Genomic DNA, 12013 nt, shown 5'->3' with positions numbered 1-12013 from the left:
TACCAGTATTGCCATCAGTCACCAACCATCCTATACAGCAATAACCTGTTGTGCCTCAGTATGCTGGGGATCCCAAGCAGTGCTGGGGTTTTCTGAACCAGTGCCAGATGCATTTTACCTTGCAAATTCAATTATTCCTGGAAGACTTAACAAAGGCCACGTATATCCTGTCTCTTTTGGATGGGAAAGCCCTAGCATGGGCCTCTCCCCTCTGGGAGTGGACAGACCCATTGCTGCAGAACTAGCAGCAGTTCATGGAACTGTTAAAAAATATTTTCAAGAAGCTCAGTTGTACAACTATTATGAGTTCTGATTTACTCCACCTCCAATAAGACGCCAGAATGCTGGCAGAGTATGCCATTGAGTTTAGAACCCTGGCTTCCAAGCTCAATTGGTAGGAAGACTGTCTTCTTCCCATATTCCTTGGAGGCATCAATCCCTGAATTAAGGATGAGCTTTCTGCCCAGGAGCTGCCTACCTCTCTGGAAGAGCTTATTGACCTCAAGGGCAAGATAAATGCCTCCAAGAGAGTTCTCGAGAGGGCTGCTCGCAAAGGACATAGCCTGGGCCCCATCACATCAACTGTCACTTGCATCTGATTCTGCCACACCGATGACCTACCTTTAGAAGAACTCATACAATTGGGTTGCTCTTGTTTGGCACCCAAGGAGAGGACCTAATATAGACAACTAGGTATTTTCTTATGCTATAGAGCTCAAGGCCACCTCATAGCACAATTCCCAGAGTGAAGGAGAACCGTAACGTGCCCAGAGACACTGGGTGGATAACCCTAGGCATGACTACCTCGACTCTCCAGTTGCTTATGCCAGTCATGCTGGAACAGTCTTCAATCTGTTTCTCCACTCAGGCCTTGGTGGGGTCCAGTTCCAGAGGAAATTCCATCCAGTAGGAGCTTGTTGATCAGATCTGAATTCCTACAGTCCCCATAACTCCTCCTTTAGTGCTCTCGTCCATCTGCGGAGACTCCCTTTTGGGTAGGGGGATTGCTCCACCATGCCACTCACGTTACATATTGGCCTCTCACACACCAAAACCATTAGCTTCCATGTACTGTCCAGGGCTCTAAGCCCAGTTTCAATTGGCCTCCACTGGCTTCAGTGACACCAGCCACAATTTGACTATCCATGTCTAAACTCATCCAGTGGGGACCTAGATGTACTGAATCCTGTGTAAAACCCAAGAGGTTGTCTTGTCTGATAATCATGGCTTCCATTCTTCTGAGACCTGCAATACCATGCAAGGAATCCAGAGAATCTCATATTACCCTGCAGCACCTCCAGGAAAACATCCTTAAAGTAGTCTATGAACAGCTAAAGGAATAGTTGGAATAAGAGAGATATGCATGAAAAAGCATGCAAAGGGAAAACCATCTCATTAAGAGAAGATGGAGGCACTTATCAAGGATAAAGATGCATAGATAAAATCCTGCATGCCCAGCTTCAGCAAGAAAAGAACATTCTTCCACCACCTGGTCACCAAGAAGAGAGAGCTTCTTCATAATATCTGTTCAACAGGAAGCTGCTGCCCACAGCCCATTGGCCCTGAAGAGACCATCCCTTTGCATGAACCTCTGCTCTTGTTCCTGGAATTCATGAACTAGAGAAAAACAATTGCTTGTAGAAGTTACCAACCGAGGCAAGAAACCCATAAAGAACCGAATGAGTTTTCATTGCCATACACCCACAAACCTAAAGCCTCAGGAGGGAGGCTTAAGAGGGGGGTACTGTTGTGATTGGTGGATTGTATGCTGCACCATGGACTGCCACTCTTACCCCTGGGCACAGGCCAAGAAGAAGTAGGATGCTGCTAGCACATGTGGCAGGCCATCGCCAATGGTTCTGGGCTGAGCCTGACTGCCTCTCCTCTTCATGGCGAAACGCCGATGCCGACTCAAGCACAGCATGCCCTCTCTAGGCACATATGCATGTCTCTGCCCTTCATTTAAAGGGACCGCAGTGGGAAAATCCCCGTGGAGTCTATAAATTACATCAGCGTCTAAGCCCCATAAAAGTGCAGCGCTCTAGTTCTTCCTTGCCTCGGCAACAAGTCTGACTGCTTTGTTAGCAGTGTGAATTGTCATTGTCCCATTCTTCAGCTCATCTGTTCTTCAGTTCCAGCTCATCTGTTGTTGCGTCCTTTGCTGCTCGACGCCCTCACTCTGCCCTTTTTTACCTCTGTGGCAACTCCCTCCGGGTCTGATGGACGGTTAGCTGCCGCAGAGTCTTCATGTCATCTCTCTCCGGCGTCCCCGGACCGGCATGATGCTGCGAATCCGCCATGTTCCTGATGACATAGGGAGCGCGCGCTCCGATTGGTGTACCAGCAAGGGCGCGAACCTCGGGGGCGTCCCCTGAGATGACATCATCCGCTTCCAATATCAAAGGTCTCTACATTTGCTAACAGATTGAGTTAGTAAGGACAAGCAAGGACACAAACTCAGACAAGCATACGGACTCGTTACGGATTTGTCCAAGCTATTCTTCCTCCTCGGACTTACCAGGGGTACCCACTCCTTGGGGGCCTCGCTTCTCTTTTTCTTATTTCAGATTGCAGATAGGAACTGGTACTTGCTCCTCGAGGGCCCATGTTCCTGAACACTCTGAAGATTCTCTACTGCCTGGAAGCTATCGCAGATACAGACAATTGTGAGTTATCATCGCTCTCTCAGAGCTTTCCCTGGAACCAGGTACTCGCTTCTCGAGGGTCTAACCCTTTCCAGCTACTGAGCTTCTTTAAGACCTTATGTGAGTTTTGTCATCTAGTTCTGGCTATGAACACAGCATACCCTGTCTACTCACTATCTATAGTTTCTCTACAGCTCAGCAACCCTGGGATCGCTGTTCCAGTTCCTGAGGGACTTCAACCCTGCCGGGCATATCAGCTCACTACTGCCACCTCTGGTGGTTCTACTAACCTGTCTAATAAAAGAACTATCTGTGTCTGTCTCCATATCCAAGCCTAGCCGGTGGTCCCTCTCAGGATATCCTCCTGGGGGCGCAGTCATCTGCCATCGGCCCAAGGACCCACCTATCTACTTTCCTTTACAGCCGAGTGCTCTCTCCATGCACTCTGCTGGTAACAGATTGTCACGGAGTCTCTAACAGATTGCTACTCCTCCCTTCTACAGGAGTCTAGTCATAACAAGATTGCTAACTCCTCCTGCATGGGAGTAGATCCATAACAGATTGCTAACTCCTCCCCTCTGGAGGAGCGAACCATAACAGATTGCTAACTCTTCCCCCATCAGCAGTTTTCATCATCAGATTCATAACAGATTGCTAACTCCTCCCCCATCAGGAGTCTTCAGCATCAGATTCATAACATCTGTTCTTCAGTCCCAGCTCATCTTCATTCTTCAGTTCCAATTCCTGTCTTCATTTATCAGTCCTTGTAGTCAGTCTTTATGTTCCAGCATTCTTCTTTAGTGTCCTTCAGTCTCATGGTCAGTCTTCAGTTCTTCAGTTCTTTGGTGTGCTTTGCCTCCTGTGTTGCTCCTTGTCTCCCTGCCTTGCCTATCCATCCTACCTTTCCTTGATCTTGGCTTGCTTGCTGGACTTCTCTTCATTGTCAACTGCCTCTGACCACTGGCTGACTACTGGACTTCTCTTGAATGCCACCTGACTTGACCCAGGTCTGCCTTTGACTTTGCCTGCATGCCCCAGCTTCAGTGACTGTTCTTCAGATCATCAGCAGAGGCCCCCACCTAAACCTGCCAGCCCTGGCACCCAAAGGCTCAACCAGAGGGAAACATGGGCTGATAAAGGCGAAGCTCCACTTGGCCATCTGCCTCTCCTGACTCCACCAGCTGACAGTGGAGACCTGCAGGGCTCCACCCTGCAGATCGTGCCAACTTCACCTCGATCCAAGGATCCATGCCCATAACAGTGCCATGAAACTCTCCCAGAATAATTCTTTAAATGGTCAAATGTATGCAAATTATCAAGTTAAGCACTTCATTTTAGGTGGCTGAAAGTCCACTTAAGCGCATTCAGTTAATTTACATGTATAACTCCTTATTTTACACTTAAGGTCTCTAATATACAAAATGATTTTTATATTAGGATATGCCTTTGTCATAGAATTGGTAAGTCCATGTAAGATAAAAATAGTCATGATCTGAAATTTGCTCATTTTAGTTGTAACCAGGTTTCTTTATGTTTAGTGCAGTCATAAGAACATAAGATGTGATATGCTGTGTCAGACTAAAGTTCCTCCGAGCCCAGCATCCTGTCTCCAACAGTACACAATCTAGATCATTATTCAGCAGATCCCAAACAGTAGATCCAGTTCCCTGTTGCTCATTTCCTGGGATAAGCACTGGCTTTCTCCAGGTCCACCTGACTAATAATTATGTACTTTTCCTTCAGGAACTTGCCTAAATCCCTTTTAAACTCAGCTACGCTAGGTGCCTTGACCCACATCCTCCAGTCACAAATTCCACTGCTTAATTGTGGGTTGAATGAAAAAAATACTTTCTTCAACTTGTTTTAAATCTGCTACTTGCTAGGTTCATGGAGTTTCTCCTAGTTCTAGCAGTATATGAAAGAGAAAATCACTATTCCCTATTTACCTGTTCCACCCTATTCATGATTTTATAAACCTCTATCATCTCTTCTCCACCAATGAGCCCAAAACTATTTAGCTGGTTTAGCTTTATTATTTTTTTTGCCCTTTTCTGTACATTTTCTAGTGCCATCATATTTTTCTTGACATAGGTTTACCAGAATTGCACAGAATAATCAAAGTATGGTCACTTCATAGATCTATATAAAGTCATTATGATATTCACAGTTTTATTCTCCATTCCTTTCCGAATAATTCCTAACATTCTATTTGCTTTTTTGACTTCCACTGCTCAATGAGCTGAAGATTTCAAGGTATTGTTCACAGTGACTCCAAAATTATTTACCTGAGTGTAGCTACTATTTCCCCCCATACATCCCTGTTCCTAAACCTTATATTTTGTAGTGTACTATAGACTGAAGGAACTTTCGTATCGCTCATAAAACCATGTAAACATTTAAGATAAGAACATCTATGCAAGAAAGTTTGCCAGTATATATAAAGACAATAAATAAAGTGAAAGTATCCAAATTAAAATCACTTAATCATGTTTCTAATATCCACAGATTACGAAGCAAAGAATGGTTGCCAAGTAAGTACTTTGAAAATGCTGCTTAAACTTGGTTGGAAGCTGAGCTACTGACTTGTTATCCAGAAGCATTAGATCTAACATAGTAGACTTTCCATACTGAGAATTCTGGGCCTTATGTGTCCAACCATTTATTCAGAATACACTTTTTAGAGAGCTCTTAGTTAAACTCTTAGGATCTTTGTCAATGTAAGTTGACTTGATTATATGACTTAAAATACAAAAAGCATTGGTCCAGGGAACTTTCTTATTAGTTATAATTATTAAAACAATGCCAAATACTTTGCCAAAAGGTTTAAATATCAGGGCATTCCCACAAACAGTGGAGCAAAGAAGCACCAACTCTCTCAGTATGATACTTTTTGCTACTTTTTGTATCAGTATATTACATTTACAAATCTCTTCCTCAATCAGATTCTCCTGAAGGTCTCTCCTCCAGATATCAGTAAGTACCTTTGATACTTGATATTGTGTAGCGCAATGTAAGAATTTGTAAACGGAATGGATATGTAATAATATCAAAAAGGAACCTGAAGAATAAACAGGTTTCTTTATCGTTAAGCAATGTTGAAATGTAGCTTCTTAGCTGAAAATATGCAAATGATCATCTTGAGAATGTAAATGGGTGGAAATAATCAAATGTCTGCATGTGACCTGTACAAAGATCAATAAAATCTTGTATCAATGAAACATCTGTCTCTAGTTTCTTAAACATTGGATACATATTTCCAGATATAAATAGTGGGAGGTCCATTCAGACCACAGTTCAGTTAGCAAAGTTAGCCAGCTGAAATTACCGGCTAACTTTGGAGGTATATTCAATAGTGAAATCGCATTATTGAATATAGCTAGGTATCTTAAAGTTAACCGGCTAACTATAGACACCCAACTTTAGGACAGCTCTTTGGCCTGACCAGATGTAGCTGGCTAAGTTATCCAGCTAACTCCGATATCGGAGTTAGCTGGATAACTTAACTGACTGAACTCCTTCCATTTATACCCCTGGAATGCCTCTAACTTAGGGGGTTATCGCATGCGAAAAGGCCCTCTTATCACACACGAAAAGGGCCTTCACGTGTGATAGGATGTAAATGACCGGGAGGGGAGGAAGTCGGGGTGGGGAAGGCAGTAGCACGGCGAATAGCACCACCTTTTATGTGGCGCTATTTGCGTGAAAGGCTGCAGCCAGATGTAACACGGCCGGCGAATTGAAACACTGTGGTAGCGAACGGCTGCGGCTTTTCTCAGGCCCGTCTCCCCCCTTTGCCCCCTGCCCCCTTTTTCGTGGGATTCATCATTTCACAAGGAATGATGAATCCTGCCTTTAGCCAGCTAAATTCTAGCTGGTTATCTTATTAGCTGGCTAGAATTTAGCCAGATAAGTGCCCAAATATTCATTTAGCTGGCTAACTTCTGAGTTAGGTGACTGAACGCTTTTGAATATGGATCTCTGGATTACCCACCAAAGGCAGGCAATACTTCCCATGCTAAATTCATTATTTTTCTCACAAATTTCCCAGCATATCTAGTAGAATGAATAAGGAGTGACTGGGCAAGATAGGGTGGAGGTTTTCTTTTCTGCATGTAATATAAACTTCTAATCAATTGGAGACCCAAATTGCTTTTCCAAAGGTAGTATAGCATAATTGCAATTTTCCCGTAAATCAAGGCCCCCATGGCCATCATGATATATTGCCCACAATACCTAAGATTAGAAAATCACATAACTCCCTCATATTTAGGAACCAATAGTTTTGTTATGGGTAATCATGACTCTGAGCTCCTGAAAAGAAATTTGTGCATAGTTTATACATCAGCTTAATATACATTTTATGCAAATACCAAAGGAAGCATTTGTAGGACATAAAGAAGCTTTGAAATCAATATATTTTGACTAAGAACATAAGAATTGCCATGCTGGGTCAGATCAAGGGTCCATCAAGCCCAGCATCCTGTTTCCAACAGAGGCCAAAACCAGGCTACAAGAACCTGGCAATTACCCAAACACTAAGAAGAAGGATGTGGTTTAGTGCAGTTAATATAGCTGTGTTTAAAAGGATTGGATAAGTTCTTGGAGGAGAAGTCCATTACCTGCTATTAAGTTTCACTTAGAGAATAGCCACTGCCATTAGCAATGGTTACATGGAATAGACTTAGTTTTTGGGTACTTGCCAGGGTCTTATGGCCTGGATTGGCCACTGTTGGAAACAGGATGCTGGGCTTGATGGACCCTTGGTCTGACCCAGTATGGAATTTTCTTATGTTCTTATGTTCTTAACCCATGCTACTGATGCAATTAATAGCAGTGGCTATTCCCTAAGTATAAGTGATTAATAGCCATTAATGGACTTCTCCTCCAAGAACTTATCCAAACCTTTTTTGAACCCAGCTACACTAACTGCACTAACCACCTCCTCTGGCAACAAATTCCAGAGCTTTATTGTGCGTTGAGTGAAAAAGAATTTTCTCCGATTAGTCTTAAATGTGTTACTTGCTAACTTCATGGAATGCCCCTAGTCCTTCTATTATTCGAAAGTGTAAATAACCGAGTCACATATACTCGTTCAAGACCTCTCATGATCTTAAAGACCTCTATCATATCCCACTCAGCCGTCTCTTCTCCAAGCTGAACAGCCCTAACCTCTTCAGCCTTTCCTCATAGGGGAGCTGTTCCATCCCCTTTATCATTTTGGTTGCCCTTCTCCTGTACCTTCTCCATCGCAACTATATCTTTTTTGAGATGCGGCGACCAGAACTGTACACAGTATTCAAGATGCGGTCTCACCATGGAGCGATACAGAGGCATTATGACATTTTCCGTTCTATTAACCATTCCCTTCCTAATAATTCTTAACATTCTATTTGCTTTTTTGACTGCTGCAGCACACTGAGCCGACGATTTTAAAGTATTATCCACTATAATGCCTAGATCTTTTTCCTAGGTGGTAGCTCCTAATATGGAACCTAACATCGTGTAACTACAGCAAGGATTATTTTTCCCTATATGCAACACCTTGCACTTGTCCACATTAAATTTCATCTGCCATTTAGATGCCCAATCTTCCAGTCTTGCAAGGTCCTCCTGTAATGTATCACAGTCTGCTTGTGATTTAACTACTCTGAATAATTTGTATCATCCGCAAATTTGATAACCTCACTCGTCGTATTCCTTTCCAGATCATTTATATAATATATTGAAAAGCACTAGCATAATCCTTCCTGAGAGAGATAGAGGAAACTTCATTCGTATTGAAATTTATGCTTGACTCCTTTATAATAGGAAAAATATTACATTTGTACCATTCTTTTGGTTGATAATGAACATCTATTCCTAAGTATTTAATAGTGTTATCTGCCTATTTAAAGAGAATGCTCTCCATATTTGTTGTAACTGGAAAATATATCCAGGGCTTCAGACTTGACAAGGTTTAACTTCAAACCTGAGAAGCTAGCATAATCTGCCATGGCCTTCATGACCACAGGCAGAGATGGCTTTGCTTTAGAAAGAACCATTAAAATATCATCTTCAAATAGCATAATTTGTAATTCCTGGGATTCTATTTCAGTACCCTGAATTCCACTATCCTGTTTTATTCTAAGAATAAGTGGCTCTAACATCAAAATAAACAGAATGTGGGCATCCCTGCTTTATTCCCCTCTGTAAATTAAACGATTCAGAAAAGGCTCCATTGACACTGACATATGTACTAGGATAAAAATAAAGCACTTTAAAGAATCAAAATAAAACCCAAAAATCAAAATGCCAATAAAATATATTGTAGATGGCCCATGATATGTGATCAAATGAGTTTTCTTGCATCAAAACTGACCACTATAGGGTCTTGTACATGACATCCAATGCACATTTCTAAGATGAGTAATAATTTCCTTAGGTTCATCTCAGATCTTCTCCTATAAACAAAACCAGCTTGTGCAAATGAAATTAAACAAGGTAAAATAAACTTAAGGTGATTACCTAATATTTTAGCATATGTTTTTATATCTTGATTCAATAGGGATATAGGTATATAAGACGTTGGATTGTCTTTCCTGACTTCTGTAAGTCTACAATGGCTTCTGATTTCAATGTTTCAGGCATTTGCTCTTACTCAATCATCTGTTCAAATAGGGCTTTCAATGGGCTTATTATTTGAACCCCAAGGATTTATAAAAATTTGCTTCAAAACCATCTAGGCCAGGTGATTTATTATTATGTAACTCCTGAATAACCTCAAGTATTTCCTGAGTGGTTATAAGAGAGTTCAGTGTTTCCAAAGAAGGTACTGTCTACTTAGGTAGACACACCTTAGATATAAATTGTTCTCTCAGTACGTATTATCAGGTTCCCCACTATAAAGGCCTGAGAGAATTGCTGAAAAATCTTACAAATATCAGTTGTCTCTGTACAAAACTTGCCTTCCCTATATTTTAGCCAATTCATGAATTTGTAGCTTGACCAAATTAGCCAGCATTTGCCTGGTTTGATTCCATAATGAAAAAAAAAAATCTATATTTCAAAGAATATAGGGAGCTAACAGCCCTTTGGTGTAATAAATCATTTAATAATTTCTGCATAGCCAAGAACTTGTCTTTCTCACAGGACAAGCAGGATGGTAGTCCTCACATATGGGTGACATCATCAGGATGTAGCCCAATCATGAAACACTTTTGTCAAAGTTTCTAGACCTTTGATTGACACCTACTGGGCATGCCCAGCATGGCACCAACCCTGCATCCAGCAGGGGTCCCCCTCCAGTCTCTTTTTTCTCCATGCAGCAGTAGCCACGTGGGTAAGGAGCTCTCTAGAGATTCTGACAGGAATTTTCCTCACAGAACTTATTTCCAAAATTTCAAAAAATTCGACCCCATAGGGGTCCCCCCCCTATCGATTCCACCTGGCACCCAACTCCTCCAAAGGCATCAACTTCTTCTTCTTTGGCTCTGGAAAAGGACCAAGGAGAACATTATGAAAGTGTTGACCCCATCATTGGAAGGCTCAGTCCGCTGATCCTGGCAAGCCCTCGGCATCGGCGTCAACAGAGCACCGACAAAGAAACCCCGTCCAGAGAAGGCCCCAGCCTCCTCTGTGACTGGGTCACTGAGTCATTCCCCACCTTCGTTGGTGCAGGGAGCTGCGACTCTACTTTCACTGGTGGACCCTCCGGCTACGCAGTGCTGCCTCCTACTCCGGAGCTGGGGGTTCCACGCCCCAGGCTTCCATGAGGAATTGAATCAGATGATCCAAGAGGCCATCAGAAAGACACTGCAGGGCTTCCAGTCTCTAGCGACGCCAACACCAATGCAAGCCCCAGTCACCGACCCAATTCCCACGGTGCTCACACCCACTACTCGGCAGGCTGGATGCGTTTGATCGGTGCCCCTTCCACCGGTGGAACCGAGGATACTGGTTTAACAAACTCCTTCCACCCTGATTCCTTTTCATGGGATGACAAGGAAACACCAAGGCCGGAACCTATGCCCGGGCCGTCTGGGATCTTGCCAACCAACATCACCGATACTATCGATACCGCATCATCCTCAATCACTGCCTCCATCGATGCCGTCGGTGCCACCATCAATGCCGTCGATGCCCCTCCAATGCCATTGGTGCATAGGCCTGATCCTTCAGGAATAGCACCATTACTTCCCTCTGGAGATCCTATGGGAGCAGGTGATCAGCCATACAATCCTTGGACCGATGATTCTTCCCAGGATTCTGATGATCGAACTTCAGAGCCATCTCCCCCTGAGGAGAGAAGATGTTCTCCTCCAGTGGACCTGTCCTTTATTAATTTTATAAAGGAAATGTCTGAAGCCATACCATTCCAGTTTCAGATGGAAGAGGACTCCAGACATAAGATGCTGGAAGTGCTCCAATTCGTAGATGCACCCAAGGAGATCATGTCCATACCTGCTCATGAAGTCCTCCTGGACTTGCTGAAGAGGAATTGGTAGCATCCAGGCTCTGTACCACCGGTGAATCAAAAAACAGATGCCACCTACCTGGCATCTATGAGCTGAGTGAAAAAGAATTTTCTTCAATTTGTATTAAATGAGCTACTTGCTAACTTCATGGAGTGCCCCTTAGTCTTTCTATTATCTGAGAGAGTAAATAACCAGTTTACATTTACCTGTTCAAGTCCTTTCATGATTTTGTAGACCTTTATCATGTCCCTCCCTCAGTCATCTCTTCTTCAAACTAAACTGTCCTAACTTCTTTAGCCTTTCCTCATAGGAAAGCCGTTCCATGCCCCTTATCATTTTAGTCGCCCTTCTCTGCACTTTCTCCAGTACAACTATATCTTTTTTGAGATGTGGCGACCAGAATTGCACACAGTACTCAAAGTGTGGTCTCACCATGGAGTGATATAGAGGCATTACGACATCTACCATTTTATTTGCTTTTCCCTTCCTAATAATTCTTAACATTCTGTTTGCTTTTTTGACTGCCACAGCACACTGAGTTGACAATTTCAATGTATTATCTACTATGACGCCTAGATCTCTTTCCTGGGTGGTAACTCCTAAGAAGAACCTAACATTGTGTAACTACAGCAAGGGTTACTTTTCCCTATATGCATCACCTTGCACTTGTCCACATTAAATTTAATCTGCCATTTGGAAGCCCAAGGTCCTCCTTTAATTTATCACAATCCACTTGTCATTTAAGTACTCTGCATAATTTTGTGACATCCTCAAATTTGATCACCTCACTCATCGTTCCCTTTTCCAGATCATTTATAAATGTTTTAAAAAGCACCGGTCCAAGTACATATCCCTGAGGCACTCTACTGTTTATCTTTTTCCACTGTGAAAACAGACCATTTAATCCTACTCTCT

The sequence above is a fragment of the Rhinatrema bivittatum genome, chromosome 10 (genome assembly GCF_901001135.1).
Source record: "Rhinatrema bivittatum chromosome 10, aRhiBiv1.1, whole genome shotgun sequence".
Taxonomy (NCBI): domain Eukaryota; kingdom Metazoa; phylum Chordata; class Amphibia; order Gymnophiona; family Rhinatrematidae; genus Rhinatrema; species Rhinatrema bivittatum.
Note: the sequence above shows the minus strand (reverse complement) of the source record.